This window comes from Psittacula echo, assembly GCF_963264785.1.
Source record: "Psittacula echo genome assembly, chromosome: 6".
Taxonomy (NCBI): domain Eukaryota; kingdom Metazoa; phylum Chordata; class Aves; order Psittaciformes; family Psittacidae; genus Psittacula; species Psittacula echo.
The window spans coordinates 64,259,057-64,284,861 of record NC_137743.1 but is presented as its reverse complement, the minus strand read 5'-3'; the positions used below and the strand labels follow the sequence as shown (position 1 = coordinate 64,284,861).

General features: G+C 38.4%; 2 protein-coding genes across 3 annotated transcripts in view; one reads left to right on the top strand and one right to left on the bottom strand.

Annotated features, from left to right (window-relative positions):
* Positions 1-8,517, bottom strand: part of CSRNP3 (cysteine and serine rich nuclear protein 3) — a gene marked incomplete at its 3' end in the record, with an annotated part of 81,000 nt that extends 72,483 nt beyond the window's left edge. The window contains exon 1 of the mRNA XM_080621514.1: positions 8,454-8,517. The remainder of the gene's footprint in view (positions 1-8,453) is intronic.
* LOC308222547 (sodium channel protein type 2 subunit alpha) overlaps positions 1-25,805 on the top strand; it is a gene marked incomplete at both ends in the record, with an annotated part of 422,596 nt that overhangs the window by 226,320 nt on the left and 170,471 nt on the right. The window lies entirely within an intron of this gene.

The window sequence follows — 25,805 nt, the reverse complement described above, 5'->3', positions numbered from 1 at the left end:
CTACATCAAACTTGTCAGTCTAGGTGAAAAAGGGAGAAAGTTGGCTTGAAAAGTTCAATGAGAAACAGACCTTTCTGGATAATTATTAAATAGCTGCCTAGTAGCCGAGATTGATTTGGAGCAGCATCCTGCTGATTCACACAACTGAGTAACGAGCAAGCACTGAAAGCTTTCCTGTTTTATGATATATCCTTCACAAAAAAATCCTTGCACAGTGATGTGATACATCATCCTCTGCCATGCTCCTCACAATGCTAACATGGCATTAACCCACAGCAAAGCAAAGCAAATTTGAAACAGGGGGAGCAGTATTAAAGCAAAGAAAATCAGCTACAGGCACTGTTGTGAGCTTTAAGTCAAACACCAACTGCCTGACAATTAAGGCTTCTTCAAGGAGATGGCAACTTGACACAGTAGAAACATACGATGGATATGAGCTGTGAGAAGGATATATCTTTCTTTAAACACCCCCCATCCATTTTTTTCCTCCTTTCTTTCCTAGTTTTTCTCTACCCTGAAGAAACTACTCCTACAAAGAGATCATTTAACCAGTTCTCTAGCTGCAGGTATGCTGACTGGCGAAGCAAGTCCTCAAAGCTCCATGGCAACAGGCTTTGCCTTGCTACAATGCCAAACAATTGGCAGGCACCATCCATTTAGAGAGTTCAGTAGCAACATGTTATTACCAGAAGACAAAGATGCCATGTAAACGCGGGGAATATATTTAACACAGTCACAATACTACCTGGAACCTACAAAGTAACATAATATAGAAGCCTGGCTAGATTGATTTTTCTCTAGCACCTGAAAAGACTGGAAATCTCAGAAAACCATGGTAACAGTCTCAATGCAGCAGTCCTTTAGGAAGCGGATATCTCCAAATCCCAGTGAAAAGCCCAAAAAGAGTTACTGAGTCAGTGGACAGGAGGGGTAACTGTGCTCCCAGGAAAAGCATCTTCTTATGATGTTAACCCCATAATGTACACTGCCAAACTTGTTCTACAAAACCTAACTTTAAGTTGCCATATCCTCAATGTATCACTGGCATCCATGGACAGAAAGCAGTAAAACAGAAAAATAGTCCACACAACAAAAGCGCCAAGACCACAGCAGACAGGCAGTACAGGAAGAGGTAAAAACCATTTCTCTCAACTTGCACTTCAGCCATTGCTTTGAAATGTGCGAAGAGATACTAATAACACAGACAATGACAAAGAAAGCTCCAAAAAGATTTTTATCCTAGTCAAAATCTTAAAATCAATGACTGTTTTGTTAAATTCAGCACTGGAGTATACAGCTCATACAAATCATATGGGAAATTGAACAAGCATGGAACATACCTGTGAAGGCATAAACATCAAATGTGTACCATATGCAGTAAGCATAGCAAAACAAATACAAAAAAATAAAATAGGACCCTGCCTCGGATTATATATCCTCATGATTTAGAGAAAAGTCTCACTATAGGAATCAGTTACTGACCAAAGCTCAGGAAAAACAAGAGAAAAAGTCCAAGAACACACCGACATTGGGGTAGGGGAAAGCAACACGGGACAGACCAACAACAATTAATTGCTTCTTTCAATCATTTATGAAACCTTATTTTGCACTAATTCCTTCTTGTGAACTGATCACATACCATGATAAAATATACCTGCATAAAAATTCTGATCTGAAAATAAAAACAAAAGTAAAAAGGCAGGCATCAAACCAAGACTTGACCTATGAGTCATGCTGCATTCTGCCTTGTCTCAAATGTATCAACTGAAAGTATGGAAAAATTTTGACAGTGTGTAGCAGCAATACAGATTTGCTTCCAAACAGAAAACACTTCTATGCAAATGACTGCAAACTGAACAGGAGGACATAGAAAACAGATGTTACACATAAAACATTACTGCAAAGTACTCATCACAAACAACTCCCACCCACTGGCCAGTCAGCATGTACTATAATATGCTAGGGAGATTTGGCAAATAATTTCCCAGTGAAATCATGAATATTGATGCTCACAAGCAGAGATGTTTGGGTTATTTGTTGTGATTAATATTCTTTTTGAATTTAGGTCTTTTTCTTAGCTTGCAAACAAAGCCTGATTTTTTCAAAAGACATTTTTCTTACCTGCTGAATAAACGACAGCAGCAGAGATGGTTGTGAATTAATCAAGGTGTTTGCTTAGTTCCACATACTGCACTTAATTATTTTGCTCTTTGTGTTACAGACAGTTGGAAATGGGGGAAGGGTGGCAAGAGTCAAAACCAAAAGCACCTACAGTGACAACATCACTCACACAAAGAATATTACTTGCTTGTGAAAATGACTATTCATGTAAAGGACTACATTAATGCAGACAAAAAGCCATTTGCATGAATGCTTGCAAACAGTGAACAACAGAGGTACATGAACATGAATCAAACAGCTGTTCAGAATTCAAATTAATGTTTGCAATACATGTTTTGCTGTTATTTGGCAGCTCTAATCACAAGCACCAGTTGCCAGAGGTAGGCTTGTGATAGTTTCACTACTACACTCTGTAAAAATTAAAAGCATATAGCAAGCTAATTCCACTTAAGAGACTGGTCTGCATAGGCACAGGGAATACCAGCAGTATAATCTTACTCATAAATTTGTGCCTACAGCAGTGGTCAAGTTACACAGACATAAACCAGGAAAAGTCTTGCTCTGCTTGCCTGCTTCAGTCTAGCTAAATCCATAGCTCTAAGTAAAACCTGCCGGATTTTGCACAATTCAACTTGGGGAATCTGTTCTGGCTTTGCAAGCCAAATTCTGCCAAGTTCGCTCTTTGCAGGGTTTCTATACCATTACTTTACAGAACTCCTGATTTCACACTTGAGTATTAATCCACTAATCTTCTAGACTGCCTACTCATTGTTCTACGCTCTAACACATGCCAACTAGCTCCACTGGCAATGAATTTTGAATGCAAAAAGGATGTTGGCATATGCTCACCTCCTGTCTCTACATGTAGTACAGATGCAATGGTGGTAGATCTAGCTCCCTTAGTTCTCCCAAAAGTATCTCATAAGATCCTTCAGGCACCAAGCATGTAAATATCCTCCTCTCCATCATCCAAATACAGGACTCCCACATATCAGTGGCAGTGAAACGGCCTTCTGATGCCCAAGTTCAATTCTTAGCTACATCAAGCGGTACCAACTGTTAAACGGAATGCTTGTATAATTCAGCCAACAGAAGAAAATTCTAGCCTAGTTCTTCTAAGTCTTCTCTCAGCATGCTTCCCACAGAGCAAAATGAGACAAGTAAGAGGCAGTAATAATTCAACTAGGCAGCCAGGAGCTTAGAATTTAGGTCTCCAATGACAAAGGCACAACCTGACAGAGGGGAATTCAGAGGCATTCAGGAAGAAAGCTTTCCTGTCAAGGCAGGATTTGCCCACAAAAGCTGTTTAGTTTGAGCTTATGTTTCATTTATAACAATTCTGTAACCTTGCTGCAGCAAGGAATGTTTCTACTAGAGTGGAAGACGCATAAATGACACCGAGTCCTAGAGGCAAACAGGCGATTCTGGAGAAGAGCCGTGCTGAAGCTGAGTCACAAACTCACGTTCATAATGCCTAACCTCTAGGTTATCTAGGACACTTTTAGCAGGGCCCAGCATGAAGTCCTTCCCAAAGTCTTTGAGTAACACTGCTGAAGACCTGGTATTGGACACTTCTGGATTTTAAGCTTTGATGATGAAATTTCATTAATTAAAATGTCTTAATCCAAAATATCTGTGGAAGATTTTCTCTTGCTTCTGTTTGAAGAACAAACAAAAAAAAAAAATAATAAAGACAGTTAAATGTATTTAACATCCACAACAGAAGTATCTGTATCCCAGAAGAAATTTTGAAGTTTGTATGTGGGCTCCCAGAAAGGACTTCTTAGACTGTCTTGCAGGACTGCTTGCAGCACAGCTCTGGCCAGGAGAAGCCACAGTTCTTCACAGAAATTGAATGTAAAAACAGAAAAAGTGCCACCAGTTCCACTGACTTCTATAGATACACAGCCTTTTAGAGAAGAGTGAGCATGCAGGTGATGGGGAGAACCTCTCCATCTGCTATATGGAAGATGGCATACTAACAACACATCTTTACTACACCTCTTTGCAAAAGCACAGACAACATTTGGCTTGCTTTGCCCCTCCTCAACTGGAGTGAGGTTCTGAGAGTTGCAGTAGTGTTTTCCACATGTTTCTGGTACAGTGGCTTTGCATTATTCTGCTCCCAGCTACAAGAATGGCAGTAGGGTTCAGCTCTGGAGTGGCAATTGGAAATGCCATCAACTTACAGAGTGCTGGAAATAAGTGGTATGTAATATAAATTTTGCCCAGATTAGCCCAGATAGCAATTCTAATTGGCACTGTGAAATGTCTACCTACTATTTCAGCACTGATCTTCCACACTGTTCTTTCATGATCATCAATCTTGTGCACTGCCTACAGAGGAACTACACAACATGGCAGGTAGGCTCTCTTGTATATGTCCGTATGCTCCTGCCAAAGCACATCATGGTCAAGACTGCTACAGGCCAAAGGGGCTTTCACACCTCTACAGCCCTGATACATGATACTTAGCTCCCTGTTGCATGCTATTTAACACATAGACTGGCTGTTCATTCACCCTTGCCAAAGCCAGCAGAGAGCACATGAATTCAACAGCTCTCCCCTTCTGCCCCATGAGCTCTGCATCTTGACATAAGATTAGCCATTCTTTCCACCAAAATCTGTAGTGTTTACAGAGTTTCAAAACAAGAACAACAACAACAACAAAAAAAAAATCACAACCAAACAAACACACAAAACCCCTGAACACCCCCAAAATCAGAACATCTGAGCTCTGAAAAGTACTGTACAAATTTGTGACACAAAAATGTACTGGAACATACTTGCAACACTAACTCTGAACTAGGTTTACCTCTTTTACCTAAAAGGACAGGAGAAAACTCTTCCAGCTCCACGGTTTATATATGGAGAGGTGTGTGAATGTATCTCAGGGACAGCACACAGTGTAGGTGCAAATTTTAGATAACAGTGGACAAAATCCTTCATACCTCGCTCTTGCCATAATCATTGACAATAATGGCGCTAATTATGAGTGACAAGGTCAAAATACCTAACTTTAGGGGATTAAAGTTTAGAAATAAGACTAATGGATAGTTTTGGGTTTTGTAAAAAAGCAGTATTTTCTGTGCTATCATCAGTATCTTGCACAACCTAGACATCATGACAGATAAACAAACCTCATTACTATTTTCAATGGATGAGAACATCTGCTGCTATATCCAGAAATCAAAGGATTTATATCAAATTAGCACAACTTGACTGCTGCTGTAAAACACACAGATGCTACTTCCAGCATCTTATCATCACACCTTTACTTTCTCAAACAATGTTTAGATTTATTATTTCTTCAGAATCTGAAATTACATGCTATAGGAAAGCGGGTTTAAAATTAAAGTAACTACAGCTTGCTCATCTTAATACAAAACAAATTATTCTGAATAAGAAGGCTATGATTAGATTTTATCGTCCTCATAGAAAAGTTTTCATACTCCATTTAATAATATGCCTTATTAATATGTCAATAGTTTCTTACCGAATGAAAGAATCCAGATTCTTTCCCACTTCATATTTCAATTAATCAAAGCCAAGTATTCAATTTTTACTTTAAATGACCTTTGGTACTTGGGTTATCAGCTAAAAATGGGTTTTGGTATTCATTTGCAGAGGACTACTTATTCATATCTGTAACAATACTTCATAATACTTTAGTGTTCTCTCTAAGACATTGCAGAACAGGAAAAAAACACCTCATTCAATAATTGAAAATTAACCAGCAATTTTGATCTATGCTAAACAAAACAAAAGAATAAGAGAGGAATATATAGCCCACCATGCAGCACTGAGGAAATGTTTGTAATTTGTTCCATTTTCTGGGCACAAGCAGGAAGCCATCCAATGGAAATGAAGAAGAGACCCAAAAAAGAAGTATTTTTCATCTGTACTGAAAACCAGCTAACAGCAAAAGTAGTTGTGATATATGGAACGAATAATAAAGAACTGGATTAAAAAAAAAAGGAGTGGCTACGTTTTCATAACTGAAAAGAATTCTTTAAAGGATGAAATTTGTTTGTATAATTCTATTTCTTACAAGTTCTTTAGTAAGTTAAATTTTGGCTTTTTTTTTTTAAGATAATTTAATATTTGACTTTAAGTGGTTTGTGTGATATTTCAATCACCTACACATACAACTGATAAGGAAATTATCACTAATGACCCTGCAATAAATAAAAAAGACATTTTTTTATTTACAAATTGTTAATTTACAAAGGCAGGGCTTAAGCATACTCTTCCTGTCATAGACTTCCCTGGGAATAAGCCTCAAATACTACACCACACATACCCAAACTAGCACCATAACTCCACCCATCTCCCTCCCTCAAGCTTTCTACCTGCTTTCAAAGTGTCTGGCTAGCCTACGTGCCACACACATGCTCCTTTCTCAGTAGGGTCTCCAATCAAGGCTAATGACCTTATCTCATTTCCACCATGTTGGTGAGTGCTGGCAGAAGCTGAACAATACAGAACAGAAAATGCAAATTTGTAGTTCATGTAGAATACCTGAATCATTAGGGAACTTGAAAACTAGTGACAACACAGTAGTTTTATCCAGTATCTTTCATGCTGTCATTATTAAAGCGGTAGATATTTTTAGCCACCAAAAGCCAAATCCATCTGCAGCAGCAGCGTTTCCAAGGAGACAGAATAATTTAAATACATGTGGAACTACATCTCTGTTTTCATCAACTCCTCTCTGTTACTGGAGCTGATTTAAGCTGTATTTCTCATTTGCGGGGGGCGGAAAGAAAAGTGATTGGAATACATGGATCTGAGATTGTAATTTAACAGTTGTGCTTATGCTTTCAGATACATATCCATTCCCTACAAATAACAAATGTAGGATGCAACTCATCAATTTTTCAGTCAGTATTATTTACCAGTGTTCACATTCCAGTATTAAAAAGATACAGATCATCAGTCTTACAGAATATTTTGAGAATAACTGACAATTGCTGTACATTATTATTTATTTTTTTTTATTGTTTGCTCAGCAAACATGCCAGGCTCCATTCTCAGAAAAAAAACAGCCAGGATAAAAGGACATCACACCAGACACCTGAAGCTGGTAAGGTGTATAAATAAGGGAGGAGAGGGCAGAGCTTCTTCCAGTCCTAATACTCAGTAAGAGTTCTGTTGACTTTGTCCAGTTTTTCTTTAATAACACCACCTTTGAATAATTTTTGGTCATCTTTAAGCAAATTCGTCCAATGAATAAACAAAAATGGATATAAGCATGTACTGATTTTAATCTCTGAACTTCATTAAAACTAAATTCCAGCATTTTAGAATTATATATTTTATGACTATATACTCTCACACCAACGATAATCACAATTCACATATTCCAATGCAGATTTCTGCTTCAAACTGGCAAAACAGAGTCGTGTATACAGTACAACAATTATTTGCTACATGATAAAATGCATAAATAAGTCAATAGAGAGCTGACATGTTGAAATCCTTGCCCCAGTGAGGCCAACATCAAAATCTCCAATTCTTTCAGTGGTGCCAGGATTTCTGCCTGTAGCCCTGTCATGTCACATTATCTGAGGGTATAAACAAATCTATTTTCTGTACCAAGTCAGTTATTTGCTACTTGCCATCTCCAGGGCCTGTGAACTAATAGCTGCTAATAACACATAAACTCAGCAGAACATGTTTCATACAAGCTGTTTCAATAGCTTATTAGAACTCGTATGTAACTGCTGTAGGTACTACAAGGTTTATCTGACACACACAATTATATGCATCATGTTTTTTCTTTACAACAAAGATAATTTTATGACTGAATTATAAACCAGATTAATTCCAAACCTAAAAATAATGCAAAAATCCACAAAAACATTTTAAGAGTTGCTCTGATAAGCCATTCTTACTATATGTTAAACACTAAATAAGACATTCAGTTTAAGAAGCAGTTAATTTGAACGACCTTTTCCTATCCAAACTCAAAGAAAACATTTTTAGATCTTCCAGGACTATTTCCCTGCTGGTAGCATACATTATTTTCAACAGCAAGTATTTCTATCACACAAAAGACCTACAGCTTACTGCACAACTTCAGCATCAATGAGATGCAATGCCTATACCCTCACATGAGAAAGTTGTCAGATAGCATCAGGCATGCCTATGATTTCACTGCCTATGGATCTCACAGCGGCTGAAGCCTCCTAGGCAGGAGAAACAATAATCTAAAAAGCTGCTTCAAAGTCATTAATGAGGAGCAAAGAAGATGCTTGCACATTTTTTATACCAAAAATGTTGTGGCAAGGATCAAGAATAGCTATTCAGAGCAGAAATTTTTTTCACACTTACCTGTAAATCGGATTTCTGTGTTTCAGCTCCGTCAGTGCAGACTGAAAGGCTTACTCCTCCTTTTTCTATCCATCAGACAACAGTCATCCAATAACTGAAGTCATCCTGGCATCCTCTGGAACATGCTCTCTCCCTTATTTCCCACTCCCCACCCCCATCTGCATGCTAGCAAAATGGGAAAACAGAACAAAAAACACATCTGAAAAACAGCTTTAATGAGCTACTTAGTAATCAGTAAGGATGCTCGTACTGGAAGGTAATGACAAAATTTAAAGACAAGAAAAAAACCAAGTCTCTCTATTAATAACCTTCAGCTCTACTAGTGAATAGCAATTCTCCCTTTCAGCTCCTCGTTGTAAGGAAAAAAGGCAAACAGCTGTAGGAACACAGTTATTGCCTGTATACATTCTTTGAGCCTGACTCAGCCATCCAGATCTTTAGTGAAGAGTGCTGCTGTCTCTTCAGGAAATTTTGTGTTTATCAAAATAACAGTGGTGCTTTTATAGAATGCAAGACTCTGAAATATCAATGCAAATAAGAATAAATCAGAGATGGATGCCAATAATTTCCTACTATATAAATTTTCGGTTTGAGGCATTATTTATAAAATACCTGAAAGAGAATAATTCCTAGATACTTTTTCTTGAAGTTTTATATGCAAAGCTCTACCTGTAATTGATGTGCATGCATTTATTTTACTGAATTTATAACACAGTAGCCAAAATCCAATGTACCGCATGAACTTCGCCCATAGAAAACTTTCTACCTAAATAAAAATTCAAATGCAAAAAATGACTGGGTGAACCATTTTCAATTTTTGTGCTTCAAACAGGCTATTATTTGTAGCCTCTTTAGTCAAAAATTGCTTTCCAAGACCAGGGAACTTTTATTTTGTCTATATCCACATAAATCAGGTTTCCGCTCAGTTGAAAACAACAGCATCAGGTTTACTTTACGACAGTTTAATTAAAATTAAAATCAGTAACGAGTCCTCAGTCTTAGCTGAGGTAATGTTTACTGCCACGCCAAGGCATTTGTAGTCCAGGATTTCCCCTTGAACGGAGAATGTTAAGCGACAGACGCTGACAAATACCTTTGTGTTTACAAATTTCAATCTTCAGCTATGGCTTTCCAATAAAATTAACTATGAATTCCTCTAACTAAGAGCATCTATCCTCTTCACTGAACTATCAATCTTTAGCCACAGCAAGATTATAGCAATTAGCATACTTTCAGTATAAAGTAATAGCTGGTTTAGCTTCTGAAAAAAATTAGCTGTTAGTCTTATAACAAACTGCCAGTGGATCCTGTGTATAACATTCAGATTCTGCCTTAACAAGTAAAGCAGGTGTCTTTTTAATCAAATTACCTCAGTTTAACATAAAACCTCTTCCTAGATGCCTGGAAAAAATTAAATCCATTCCTGCAAGCATTAAAAACCTAAAATAACTATTAGGTTTCAGATTGAGGTCCTTTCCAACCCTAACTATTCTATGATTCTGTGATAATACCATTTTGTTTAGTGGAAAGGAACTGTGGGGAAGACCAAGGAAAACTTAACCAGACATTTTGCCCTGGTGAGCAATTGGCTGGAAGACATCTTCAACTTTTATTTTCTTTTTTATCTGTAAAAAGAAATGTGGGAGTTGAGCTCTAAGGCTCCACCTCTCAAGCAGCCTGACTGCTGAAGGAAACATACAGGCATACTGAACTGTAGCTTAGAACGGGATTAAATAGAAATCTTTTCAGTACAGATGGAAGGTCCAACATTGTTCCAGCCCTGAAGCACTATCAGAATAAGTAATCACAGAGAAATGGGCAGTACAAACAAGTAAACCAGAACACCCTGCAAAATCTATGAAAAAAAGGAGGTTATTAACAACAAAAAACCCAACACCCCTAAAACAGTCTTAGAATGATTCAGCTCTAATACAGTCAGTGTTTCTAAATAAAACATAATTAGCCTTGTTACAAAAAATTACCATCATTAAATAGGCTGATGTTTCCCCCTCACTTTACAAGTGCTGCACACACAAGCCTTCCCAGCAGAGCAGTGTCTGTGCAATCTGTAACCTACACTCGCCAGTTTCTTCAGAATTTTACATAACATCAGTCCTTGTGAAATCTGCTCCAATTTGCACACCAAAAATTCAGTCATTTGCTTGATAAATGAATTTTAAATATATGAAATTCACTTCTGCTAATAGATCAGGGCGCTGAGGACATTCCCCTTTGCAGGGTGAGGTTTGGCTGCCTGGCCACAAGGCCAATTTACAGACAGCACAGCTGGTGTCCTTGGAAGAGCAAGGGAGCAAGCAGCCCCACTGTGCGCTTGCCCACCCTTTGCTAGGATGCTGCGCTAAAATTCAGCCTCTTGCCCTTGGCCCTGCTCAAGCAATGCTACCACTCGGCTACAGCCATGCCTGGATCTGGCCAGAGACCTACTTGACACAGACCCCAAGAGGCTGGCCATAGACCCACCTCTTCACTACAGCTCCTGTCTCAGCCTGGCAGCCACCCCTCCACCTAACTGTTGTACTGCCCTGTCAGTACTGTTGGGCTGCCCTCAGCTTCTGGCTCTCCTGCCGTTTCGAAGCTGCCCAGGCTGCTCCTCAGCATGGCACCTGAACCCAAATGTCGCTTTCCAGAGACACCACCTGCAAAGTCTTAACAGCGCTTTCCGGCTTCAAGTGGCATTATTGGACTAATTAATCACATATACAAAGAGACAGAGAAAGGGAAAATGGATCCTTTTTGAATCCACATTTGTATGTAGTCCCTGATGTGACTCAAGAGATGAGTCGGTGTGCTTGTGTCTGTTTGGCTATTTCAGCTTTTACTTCTCTATACTTAATGCTCCTTTACAATATAGGGGTTTTTTTGTTTGGTTGGCTTTGGTTTTGGTTTTTTCTCTCTCCAGAGCTATTACACTGGACAAAAGGAAGACTTTATCAGGAAGCAGGTTCCTGATGATTCTTCACTTCCCCTTTCCTGGATTATGTCTATTGCTACTTAAGTATTTCTTTCAATTAAAGAATGAAGCTTCTTTTGGCAATCCCTTCATGGAAGGATAGTATGCTACAGGATCACCTCCTTCCTGACAAAAGCTTCAGATAAAAAAAAAAAAATGTAGAAGGTATATGCAAATTACACACCTCAGTAATCCACTCTGCCATACCCTGTAATGGTACTGACCGAGTAAATTAAAAGAATATAAGTAAATTGAAATAAGAAACTGCAAGGCTGCCAGGGTCCTTTGACTAAATCTATATACCTCTGCCATCAGGGCTGAAGGCAGTTCCTGACTTGGTTTGGTTTATTACAAACCATTTGTGGATCACAGTTCAGGTTTCACTTGCAACTCACAGTTCTTTGTGACACCTAGGCTTATAAATCAAGATTTTACTTCCCACTCCAGAGTTACTGATAAGCTAAGGTGGACAAAAAGTTGAGAGGTGCTGCACAGACCCATAGCAGACAAGTAAAATGACACTTTAGTGTGTATGACATATATAGCGATGTAGTGTGTATCACATATCATAGATATCACACAAATATCTACAGTATAAATTATTTATGATGATGATTAAACCATGCTCACTTCCACACTCAGGGATACTGGAAAAAACAAATAGAACCTGTGTTTATCTTAAGGCTTTAGACAACCCTTATTGTAAAGATGAACTGACACAGCTTAGTAAATAACAATAACCTCAAACAAATCTCTTGTATTTCATAACATACACTGCTAAAACTAGACATGGTATCTGCTGTCATCAACTTCCTTTAGAAGAGCTAGTTGGATCAACTCCCCTTCCTTGGTAGGCTCTCTTAGAAGTCCAGTTATCTTTGTCTTTAGGCCTTATGCTTTTTTACTTTTTTTTTTTTTTTTTTTTTTTTTTTTTATATAAAAAATATTTGCAGCTGTTCTGGTTTATCAGATTATTTTCCTCTCTTTTATTGTATCCCGTATCTGGTCCAAGCTTACTTCTTAAGTGCACAAACCAGTTTCCTTTCTAGAACCATGAAGTATTTAAAGACTTAAAGGGGTAGAGCAGTTGACGTCATCTACCTGGACTTGTGCAAAGCGTTCGACACTGTCCCACACAACATCCTTGTCTCTGAATTGGAGAGACATCAATTTGATGGGTGGACCACTCAGTGGATAAAGAACTGGCTGGATGGCCGCATGCAAAGAGTTGTGGTCAATGGCTTGATGTGCGGCTGGAGACCAGTAATGAGTGGTGTCCCTCAGGGATCCGTGTTGGGACCGGTCTTCTTCAACATCTTTGTCGGTGACATGGACAGTGGGATTGAGTGCGCCCTCAGCAAGTTTGCCAATGACACCAAGCTGTGTGGTTCGGTTGATAATGTTGGAGGGAAGGGATGCCATCCAGAGGGACCTTGACATGCTTGTGAGGTGGGCTGATGCCAACCTTATGAAGTTTAACCATGCCAAGTGCAAGGTCCTACACCTGGGTCGGAGCAATCCCAGGCACGGCTACAGGTTGGGCAGAGAAGAGATTCAGAGCAGCCCTGCAGAGAAGGACTTGGGGGTGTTGGTCGATGAGAAAATGAACATGAGCCGGCTTCAGTGTGCACTCGCAGCCCAGAAAGCCAACCGTATCCTGGGCTGCATCAAAAGGAGTGTGACCAGCAGGTCGAAGGAGGTGATCCTGCCCCTCTACTCTGCTCTCGTGAGACCTCACTTGGAGTATTGTGTGCAGTTCTGGTGTCCTCAACATAAAAAGGACATGGAACTGCTGGAACAAGTCCAGAGGAGGGCCACGAGGATGATCAGGGGACTGGAGCACCTCCCCTATGATGACAGGCTGGGAAAGTTGGGGCTGTTCAGGCTGGAGAAGAGAAGGCTGCCTGAAGACCTCATAGGAGCCTTCCAGTATCTGAAGGGGGGCTATAAGGATGCTGGGGAGGGACTGTTCATTAGGGACTGTAGTGACAGTGAAGGGGTAATGGGTGAAAACTTAAACAGGGGAAGTTTAGATTGGATATAAGGAGGAAGTTCTTTACTGTGAGGGTGGTGAGGCACCGGAATGGATTGTCCAGGGAGGTTGTGAATGCTCCATCCTTGGCGGTGTTCAAAGCCAGGTTGGACAGAGCCTTGGGTGACATGATTTAGTGTGGGGTGTCCCTGCCCATGGCAGGGGGGTTAGAACTAGATGATCTTAAGGTCCTTTCCAACCCTAACTGTTCTATGGTTCTGTGAAAGACAGAGGAGTTCAGAGGAGTTAAAATTCTTTAAAGCTAAATCAATACTAAAAACTGCTTGCAACATTGTTAACATTCAATATTAAAGCGGATCCTTAATTTGTTAAATTCTGCATCCAGTTTTTCCACTAATGGCCTTTATTTCAAATTTTGAAAAAGAAAATATAGGTACATACTGAGATAGGGATGAGAGCTCATCAGTAACTGTAGTTTCCTATGATTCACAGGTATATCCACTTCAAGACTAGACCACCTTTTCCTTCTGCCATTGAGTACATGATATGCTGATTTCTGCCTGCTGTCATGTTTAGGATACCAGGTAGCACCTTCTGCACCATTTTAGTTTCTTCTGAAACACAAATCTTCACAAGTAGGAGAGAAGGAAAGGGAAACAATGGTCAGGGGCAAAGGGTCCTTGTAAATTTACGTATCTCAAAGAACTCAGATTAGTGGTAATAACACCTCTCTCAATCTCCACTCCCTATCCCACCCAGGCATTCATACAGTGCATGGTTCCCAGCAGGAATCCTCACATTATGTAACTGTGATACTTGATCACACAGTCCTTTGTTAGAAGCCAGTTATGGTATATCTCTTCTGTTAAATCCGAGATCAGGTCTAATATTCTGCTTAATGAAGACACAGGTGGAGCTTGATATTTAGTGAAAGCTACAGGCAGACATTTGAGACTGTTACCCATTTGTTACCTATCTGCACCAGGCAACTTACTGCAGGATCAGGCATTTGCCTAAGAAAAATGGTGGCTACTGCCCAGCTCTGGAGCAAAAGAGTTATCACGTCGCCGATTAACACTGGAAGAACTCAGACTTTCTACAGCATAATCACTTTCCCGAAAGATTGTAACTAGGACATCAGAACGATTTTTTCACACATGGTCTAGAGATACGGATCTTATTTACTGTTCTACTGGCAAGATGCCAGGAAGGTATGTCACATTCTACAGGTTAGATCTACTAGATTTCTTGAATGAAAAGAGACATTGTAACACCTTGTTTCTCAGCATCCTACATGTCTGTGGAAAGATCCTTGAAGAAGGAGTGACCAAGCTTGTAAGGCATCAAAAGACTACGTGCATTTGACTGCCACTGCCAATTTCATGTGGCAACTCAGGATCCAGCCTCATTAAGACATGTGTAAGCATGGTCCCCAAGCACAGTAAACACTGACAGAGTAAAAAATAAGAAAGTGACAAATTAACTATGTATGACTTACTAGTGTGCACTCAGGGTAGCTGACTGGAAAATTCTTGTGTGGCCAAAAGAACTGGAACCCACTGATGCTCGACTATGAAATCCAGGCCAAGATTTCCTTAATTTGAAGCTGCTGCCATTGCAAGGAAATTACTTACGATTTATGACTGAAAACAAATGGAGAACTGACGCTTCTTTCTCACAAATTGTGGACAGATGCCATCACCTACTAGCCTTAGGAATCTCTCAAGGCATGTAGGATTGCAGTAGTCTGAGGTTTAATTAATGAGAAGCTATTGGATAGGATGTGTGTGATACAACTTCCATGAGTCTTAGAAAAACAGGACTCCACAGTCCGAAATAGCAACATATTAAAATGCAGAAGCCAAACAACAAGGTACATTGGCTTCAATGCCCTACTGACTGCATTTAATGAAGCCTAAAGGGATGACTGTTAGGTTGGAGTAGCAGCTGGATAATCATGGGCGATGCACAGTGAAAACACATCACCCTTTAGTTTGAAAATTGAAACTGCTTCAGGAATGAAGAATAGGGATACTTTACCACAGCATTCATATGTTTTTACTCTTCAATAGAACCTTGAATGCTGTGCCACCTCTGAAGCAGCTGTGCCAGTTCAGAACAGTAACAAACAGAGCCCTTTTTATATGGCACATGAGGATGCTAGAAAGTGTCTATAGGTCAGTGGATCTGACACTTGAATACACATTAGTTTAGTAGGAATTATCTATCAAGGAGCTGTAAAAACTGTTGGAAGAAAGGGAGGGTAAAGGGGTGGGTGTGTGTGGGAAGACTACACTTCTTGTGCAGGACAAAAGCAGTTAGCTCCTTCCTTAGTTCTAAGAGAAACAGTACTGCAGTACCTCTGTTACAACACATGAGTTTTTCTTTACTCTTTGATAAACAAACCCAAGCAAAACTAAAACAAATTCTCCTTTCCTCTTAAAAATAAATAAATAAATAAATACATACTTGTGGAAAACAAACAACAAAACCAACTAAACAAAAAAAACAAAAAACAAAAAAAAACCCAACACAATACCACAACAATAAACAGACCCTACCACAACAAAACCAGAAACCTCTATGAAAATAGGGCCAGGTGGGGACAAATCTCCGGGCAAAATTTAATAACATATTTAAGGCAGACTAATTTTCATCTCTCAGAAATGAAAGTTACATAAATTTCAACTTCCTCAGACTCTCGCCCACTTTCCAAGATCAATTTATATTTTTTCTATCAGCTCAAGAGTACAGTCATCTGCCTTCAGTGAAATCACAAGTGGTATAATAAATGACAGAAAAAGCTAAGCAAAGCACAAAAGTATATGTGGAATTCCATTAACTCATCTATGACTATCTTATAAAGTACTTTCTAGCATGGAAAGTATTTCCAATTTTCCTTATTTACACACCAACAACTAAGTCATGTAAGTTCTTCCCAAATTCAGCAATTGACTTCTCACAACTAACAGTACAGAAGCCTAAAACATCAGATGTTAAAAACAAGTTTCTTTTGAACCACAATCTAGACTTCATGACTGAAAGAAAATATTAAGCAAACCTGAACAAGTTTACTAACCCAGTTTTTATTAGCTGCAAAAAAAAAAAAAAAAAAAAAATAGTGATGTTCAGCCATATCTGCTCCAGTGAGGAGCATAATGCTGACACAGCACAGTAAGAAAAAAGATAAGGTATTACCCTTTTGGAAGGAATACAGACACAGACTGACAGCTAGATCAGGGAGGAATAACACTTTTCACTGCTATGACAGGCACCTTATGATATTTTTACTTAGTCACCACAGCTGAGTACCTGAAAGTTTAATAAGGATTCTTCTTCTCTCTGCTTATTTTGCAGGTTAGGCTAGTTTCTTCTTTTATTTATATTCCTTTTTCCTCTACTGATGCACCAACTTAATGAAAACTTTAAGCTGATTTTAAGTTGATCCAGTTCTGACCTAGCTGGCAATTATGCATAAAGATACCTAAAAAAATATGCTGTCATGTGTCTCAGGTTGCCTGGAGACTTTAATTTTTTTATTAATAATTAATAAATACCAAAGACCATACATGCAAAGTATAAACCCTCTCTCCTCCCCCATTAGGACCATTAATAATTTTATTGAAGAAGAAACTACAAAATCAGTCATTAAGACCTATATTTCCACCATGGGATCAAAGATCCTATTCAAATGTAAGCATGGTTTACATGGAATGCGCACGGTAATTGATTCCCACAGATGTTGTTACCAAACCTGCATTTAGAGGAAATGCTTGACATTTGACTGAAGAAATCGGATGTGCATGTATGTGTATTGAAATATTCTTGCAAGGTTGTTAAATAACAGATACCATAAATATTTTGTTTTTTGACAGTGTTCAGTAGTTCTTTGAGATATCTGCATTGCAAGAAAAGTCCAGAACATAAATGGATGAAGCCAAATATTCTGAGCCTAAGCAGCCATACTGCAGTTAGTTACAAACATCCAATTCAGATAGGAAAAGTGGGAAAACATGGGATAATATCAAAATACATTTCCTCTGAACATTGGCTGCTGATCCCAAGATAGTACTGTGGGCATCTCTCAACTTTCAAAGAATAAAATTAAAAATCAACTAAATTTATATTGGATCAATCATGCTCTGTGTGCTACTATGCTAATTCCTACCACATGCAAAGTGTTCTAGTCCCCTTAATGTGTTTCTCCCCACAACTTTTTACCCATTTGAAAATCACCCTTCTTCTGTATCAGATTTTCGATTTCCTGCACATCCATATGCCAACCACTGATTAAAGAGAAAGGACCAAATGGTGAATCTGGTCCTCAAGTACATTATACAAGCATAAAACATGTATTTTTGTCATGACCTACTTTCTGGTTAAAAAAAAAAAAAAAACAAAAACAAAAAACAACACTGTTTTTACATTTCTACCAATGCAAGTACTAAATTTTAAAATACACTTCTGTAAAATTTAATCGCAGAAGTCACTGAAGGAGCTCCTCCTTTACACCATGCATCATTGTTGCTATTGGTAGTATTCAGGCTTCTTCCCTACTGCTGCTGATATTATCCTTCCACACAAATGAATGGCCTAATATCAAGTTAGAGTGTTATTCCCCTTTTCACCCAGTATCACCCAAAATAAAAGACAGACCCCTGTTTAGCACTATCTTCCCCAAATTATTTTATAGCTTGTCAATTATGGCACATTTCTGTAAGATGCAGGGGTGGATTTGAACACCTTCAGGCAGAGGAAAGAACAGTAACCAAGTCTCTCACTTTGCTAGGAAATGCTCTCAACCATTTTAAATAAGTACATGTCTATCATTGGTAAAGAGAAAATCTATTACGTTAAACAGTCCACAGAAGAGGGTTCAGTGCTTTGTGCACACAGCTGCCTATACTCTAAAGCAACTCAGAAATTCAGACATCCTACTGTGCTAGTATGTCCATTTCAGCAAGGTGGAAGCCCCAGTGATGACCAAGTTTCAAAGAGAATTTTTTTTTCTGTATTTTGCAGAGACACCAGCTCTATTTTCGATGCTAAAAACACAGTATGCATTACTTTAAAACTTGCAGCTGCAGACAACCATCAAATTGATTTCCTGAGTTGCAAGTGCCTTTTTAATCACCTTCAGTGCAGCAGGAGGCCTGCAAGAAAATGCTTTATAGAATCATAAACTTCAAAGGAACCATACCAACAGAATGTCACAGTTAGCAATAGAAAGCAGTACAGTAGAAAGCAAGCATCTTAAATTCTTTTAAACAAATTTCTCAAGACACGTCAAACAAGGGAAGATAAAGATTTTGTCACTGGGCAGAGATCTTTTTTCAGATAGATCAGCTGCTGGAAAGAGGTCCTGGAAGAATCCCAAAGTTGTCATTGAAAGGAAAAATCAGCATTTCGTATAAATTGTTATACCTTAGTTTAGGAACATTTTTTAAGACAGTGTTTGATGCAAAATCTGTTTGATTTTGCATCATTGTGAGTACATAACAATTCTGGTTAAGTTAACAAGCAACTAAAGATGGAGAATATGCTTTCATTCAATGTTCAAAGACACAGCCAGCCATATGTAACAAGAAGCCACTCAAGCTCTCCTTTATTTAGAAGCTGTTATATGTGTTTATATTCAGTATGTCTGTGTAAGGGAAAAGCGTATGTTGAACAATGGTCTTTTTTTAATCTCTACAGTCTTCCTACCGTATGTCTTATGGACCTTCTTAGACAAGCTCGATCATAATTTGCCTTAAAATCTGACCAGGCAGGTCCCATGATAAAAGATGTAGTGCTTAAATGTCACTGCATGATGTAACTGTAGGGACATCAGATCGGAAGAAATATGCCTTTGTCTGACAATCAGATAGTTTCTATCTGACAGTTAAGTGGCATGAATAAACAAAGATGGCACCAAAGATGGCCCTCTTGTACAGCTGTAACAACAGAGAAAATACTGAGGGTTGCCCATCAAACAACCACATCAGTATTTCTACTGCACACTGAATATTTACCAATATAGCGTTCATCATAAATCAAAAAATGTGTATTTGTCATTAAGCTTTTTTTTCTTTTAACTCTTAGCACAAGTATTAACACTTTCCTTAGGGTACCAGGGATAGTGCTAAAAAAGGCCTCACTTGTAAATAGATGAGATATAAAAGAGTAACATGTAAATATTTTTACCATTCACCATGTACTATGGTTTACAATACAACAGGGAAATTTCAGTACTAACTGGAAGGTACACAAAAGCCATTTCAAATATTTCATTTATCAAGTGAATTACTGTCTTTGTATTAGTAGGTCAAAATAGCATAGTTCTCACTGAATACTTTCACATACAAGACAGAAAATACCCATTTGGTAACAATTTAAACTTCTAGATTAATGCTGTTCACTCTGTTGAAAAGATACATTCCCTAGTTATCTATCACTAACACTAGACTAAATATTATGAATTCAAATAAGCTTAAAAATAATTTTAAAAACGTACTACTGTGATACAAGTAATATAAGATATTCTAATAAACATGATACTCCATTCCAGGGACATAACATGGCAAGAGAATAACATTTTCTTACAGAAATCCAGGAAATTTCAGCTATATTCATTGGATTTTCCTCCATTTCAATTGACATTTACAGACTTGATCTTTTACATCCCTTAAGGAAAATAACAGTTTTACAAGTAATTACGAGAATGTGTTTGTGATACAGATAACATATCACTATGAAAACTGTAATTTTTCCTCATCTTAATAGGAATTTTAGTCACACCTGGGAGCAGCACCATTATCACATAGTGTTTGATCAGTAATACACCAGATATTGACAAGAAAGCTAGATAAAGATCAACACAGGGGCTATTTGAAGTCTTTAAATGACCTTTATTAAGCACAAAACATGGTGGGGTTTGTTTTTAAATCAGCGTTTTTATCAGACTGCTCCTATAAAATAAGACTGAATTAATCATTAGTTGTTCTTAAATTTAAACCACACTGCATTCTGTAGACAAAAGTAGTTACTTTCTTTAAAATCGCTTTTCATTAGGGAGGTACCACAATCCTGAAAGAACTCATTGACAGCATCGGTTCAGTGTGATCATGCACTGACACCTAGTGATACTTGCAGTTAAGAAACCCCGTTGCTTATCTTTTTTGCCCATGCAGGACAAGCGCTTACCAATATATTCATGCTGATAAGATACTTCACATACAGACTGGCTTTCCCTTCTTCTAATTAGAGAGACATTAGGATATGCAGTATTTCTTGCACACAAGCATGAGGACACACAATATTTTATGCAGTATCTGACCTGCTTGAGAAACTTTTATGTCCCTGTGAGTCACTACCTTGGTTTATTTTTCATCCATTACAACAGCCTAGTGACTAGTGCACAGTATGTCAATGAGACCAACCAGACAAACAAGTTCTCAGAGCCAAGATGTATTTTGCAAACCTCCATCTCTGCTCAGGGAGTCAGCTGGCTCCACACACAGCGCAATTGTTTTGTTTCCATTATGTAGCAGATGGTGGTAGAGATGATCTGAAAAGCCCTTAAACGTGAACGGCACATGCTGAGGAACAGTGGAGACTGCAACCAGAGGATTTATAGCTGAGAACAATCTGGGGTCAGTGATTATGTCATTGCATTGTCCCTCCTCCTAATGTTTCTCAACAGAGAGGCAGAAGCCAGCTGTTTGACCTATTCAGCCAGCTTCACGCAGGATCACCAGCCCCACATCATCTCCATAAATAATAGATCTGATATTGCAATTCACAACTCTTCTTATTCTTTTACTACATTTAAGGGATCCCTTCACCTAAACTTTACACGTTTCTCAAACAAAGTCCAAGCTAGAAACCATCACTTCTCCTGAATTCTCAGGGAGCACTGGACAAAATACTGTATTTAAATGGTGGCTACAAAGAAGACAGATACTCCCTTTATACAAGGGGGCACAACGAAAAGATGACGGATAATGGGCACAAGTTAATCCTGGGGAGATTCTGACTGGACATAAGAGGAAAATTTTTCATAATGAGAACAATCAGCTACTGCAATAATCTCCTCGGGGAAGTGGTAAATTCCCCAATATTGGATACTTTTAAGATTCAGCTGGACAGGGTGCTGGGACGTCTGATCTAGGTTATGCCTACCCAAGAAAGGTTGAACCGCATGATCCTTGAGGTCCCTTCCAACCTGATATTCTATGACTCTATGAAATTATTCAGTGAAACACTGCACTGCCTAGGGTTACAAGCAAAGCCAGAAAAAGCAAACATCAAAATAAACCTTCAAGCTCCTACAAACAGGCTGAGGTTGTGGGGGGAGGCAGTATTATGCAATACACTGTCAGATGCTATCTGTTGCCATAAATCTTTGCAGCCCTGTGTTCAAAATTCCAGTTTTCATATCTCAATTTTCTTGAATTCCCGAACATAAGTATACTCCAGGATTACATGCAGCATTACGGATGATACAATACTGGAGGCTCTAAGCTGTTTTTCCAACATAAGCACTGAACCAACTTGAAAGTTGTTCTTGAGAAGAGTGACAGAGGTCTAAGTTACACATACCTCCCCTATTCAGTACATCTCTTAGAAGGCTGAGGAAGTGAAGAGAAAAAAAATACAGTAACTTCAGAACTTGTAGCTTCACTTGAAAAAACCCTGATATTTATCCAAGTATTTATGTCTGGGTATGGGTGCTAAGGTCGATGTCTATCTGTTGTATATGAAGTTATTTTGTCAGAGCTATGACATACACAGGTGATAGCACTAGTGAAAAAATCTTTCACGAGCAGGTGTCTGGATGAAGTTATTACCTAAATACTAGGTAGCCCTACACCTGCACAGTACTTCTCCAACATAACTGCATGTCTTTGGATGAATAGCTTCACTTGCAGAGATTAGTGCAGTGTTTTTTTTCCTTTTCACAATTTCAGAATTATCCTACCTGTGTGTGTGGTGATGGTGACTGCGGGAGAGAGGTCTCCCAGACCAAACCACATGAAAACCAGCAGGCCAGTGGCAGCAGACTTGACTTTCCAAATTGGTTTTTCATACATCTCTAAATTGCCTTTCAGGTGTTACAAAGATATCTTTCTTACATGCACTATTGAGAGGGCTTTTACAACACAAACGGTAATTACCTCCTTTGCCTATGCTCTTTGTTTCAATAACTATATTGTCTATTTTCTTTTTTACCAGTTGCACAAAACCCCAAACAAATAAAACCAAACAAAGTGGGTGTGGAGGGAACTTGACAAATCTCAATTGGCTTCTTTTTGGAGAGAGAGCTCAAAAAGAAATGGAACAAAGAAAACTCTAGAAAAAACAACCCATGCCTTAAGCATAGTTACTCTATGGAGGCTTCTCCTGTTAATTATTTAGTTCCCATGCTCCCATGTATTCATTTGAGAATGTGAGGGATACAGGGCACACATACAAAATTATTACCACTGTTAAAAATTTTTTGTTTGTGAATCAGGTACAGTATTTTGAGATTCTTTAGTTAAAATGCGTAAGTCCATTTGAAAAGTATTTTATGAATATATCCTGGAAATCAGTCGAAGCCAAAGAAAACACTAGCGGAAGCCAACGCAAATCCTAAGCAACTTGAACTCTCGTTCCTCCTTATATGCATACACAATGCTCACAAATATATATGCATTAAAATTTGTATACATGTACAGTGGAATTCTGTTTGTCAAGACTCCACCTGGAAGATGACACGTTTTCCATGGTATCACTACAGTAAGCCTTTACAGATTTTTCCACCATCTCTTATGCTATGTCAAAAACCAGAACAATTAACTGCATTCTTGTCAGGATTTCACATTTAAATGTAATCTTATGGGCAAAACACAGATTATTAAGGAGTGAGATGGGGGGGGTGGGGGGAACAGCAGGGTGCCTGATCAGTTTTCATGGATCAAGATTTCCTCTGTGATAAAAAAAAAAAAAAAAAGTATACCTCCTCAAACCATACACATTATTCTGCTTTGCAGATCAAAAATCCTCGTTGCCATGGGAACTGCAAAAAAAGCCAGTCATGACATAGCAAGGCTACAACAGAAACATGTCTGCTGGGAAATTACCGGTAGTCCAGGTTCTTGTATCAAAAATGCTTGGGTATTTGCAACCTGAAAACAAAATGCTTCCTCAAATCTTACTTCCAAACTCTCTTTCCACAAGCATTTTGCAAATTTTCACTAAAAGCTGCTCATATATATTTTGTTTATAAAAAGGAAGGTAAGAAAATTAGTGGTTAAGATTTACTATATACACTCAAGAATACCAACTTGTCTGTATGTCTTTTCCAGATATACTTGGTATAAAGTGTACACTCATAATTTATATTGCTTAGTTCATCTACACACAGGACAATAAACAGATCCTTAAAAACAACAACAGCAAAAAAAAAAAAAACCAAAACAACAACAACAAAAATAATCCTAAAGCACTTGCTGATAGGCACACGAAAAAGAATATTGCGTAAGACTGGCTGCATAAAGCAAGATCTATAATGCAATTGTTTAACACAATATTTCAAGGTTAGTTATCATGCAATTTGCCCCTTGCATCTGTGTTCTCACCAGGTAACAAAAATTAACGTTTGATTACTAAAATAGAATATCAAGCCTTTTGAGAAGGCTGCTGGCACTTCAAAGCAAAGTGAAAAATCAGCGTCAAACCTAGAGTCATGCAATTCCCACTTGAACACAAACAGTTCCCTCAAGTGTGAGTAAAAAAACCAACAAGCTGATCAAAGGATCTGTGTAATAACATGGAATTCATATTACAAACGTACCCTTTTCAGCACCCCATTATAAATCTTACAGAGGTGCTAGATTTACTTTCCTGTCAAATGTGCATGATATAAAACGTCTCAAGAACACCAGATGAGAAGTACTGCATTGAAATGGTGTGACCTCTAGGCCATGTGCTGATTTGCAACACAACCACAAGGCTGGGAAGTTCCCTGGAGAAAACAGTTTTGCAGATCAGTATTTGCAAAAATTGCCTTTGCACATCCAAGCAGTCTCAATATAAAATCGAAATACATTTTTATTTTAACATTATAATTACTTAAGTACCAGATTATGAAAAACTTCTTTAAAAAGAAACCTTGGAAACTAAGTACAAGTCCTATCTGCAGTTAATGGTTCCAGATGGCTCTGCAGAACCGTTAATTAGGAAATACGTTCTTTTTTATCTGTTCTTAAAAACATACTTTTTGATCTGTTCTAACGCTTGCTTATCAGACAGCACATTACACAGAACGTAGCACCACTGAAGCAAATTAGTTTTGATTAAGTCTTCATTTCATCCCCTGCCCCAGAGCACAGATTAGAGGAGCTGCCTACAGTTTAGCCATGCCCATTCTCCTTTTTGACCTAGCCTGCATGACCTGGCACAGAACTCCACAGATCTGGTGAAATGCTTGGACAAATCATCAAATAACTGAGGACATTCATAGTAATGGAAGGCATTTCCAATGGAGAGTGTATTCACACCTGGGAAATGCAACAGGCTTTTTCATTTTTGCCTGACAAAGTCATAGGTAAACAGGATGACGGATGGGGGGACGGAGGTGACATCTGCATCTTCATTATGGCTTGCAAAAGTATTTAAATTGGGCTTAAGAAGCCAAGCAGTTTACAACAAAGTGAAACAATCAAGTATGCAAAGCTTCTAATGGTAAAATTTTATACCGAGAATGGAGTGACATTATTAATTTGACAAGTTTTTAGAATTAGCAAACAGTATCTTTTCCTGAGTGGTGACTGGTGAGGAAAAAGGGCTGTGCAGTAAGAAAGTAACTAGTACAACAAAGTATACTACAAATAGTAAAAACCACAGGAAAATACTTAATCTTCTAGTTTACTTTACAGCATATATCAGTCTTTCATTTAACACTGAATCGATTTGCCAAGACATTATTGCAGTAATATGGATGCTCTGCATTTCTCAATTCGTACAAATGTTAGGCAGATGTCTTCGCTGCCAGGGACATCCAACTCCCTTTGTCCTCTGGCTCACTGTTTCTCTAAATTAGTCACCATCAACCACCTCTAGAAGATTGCCTTATTTATACTTGGCTATTTAGAAAAGAAAACAAACCCCAGTTCAACCTCATTCACCCCCTCTCTTCTTTGAAGAAGTGAATCAATGTATTACATCAGTGTTGTTAACATCTGTCTGTGGTTAAAGTGAGCTGCTACTTCTATTGCTCTACTATCAGTGTGACAAGCACCAAACTGGGCTGTATTCCGATCCGCAGCCTCTCTACAAGGCTATTTGTTTCCAAAGTACAAAAATTTACAATAGCAGATACGTGTTATAACAACACAATTACAACCTCCTACAGTAGCT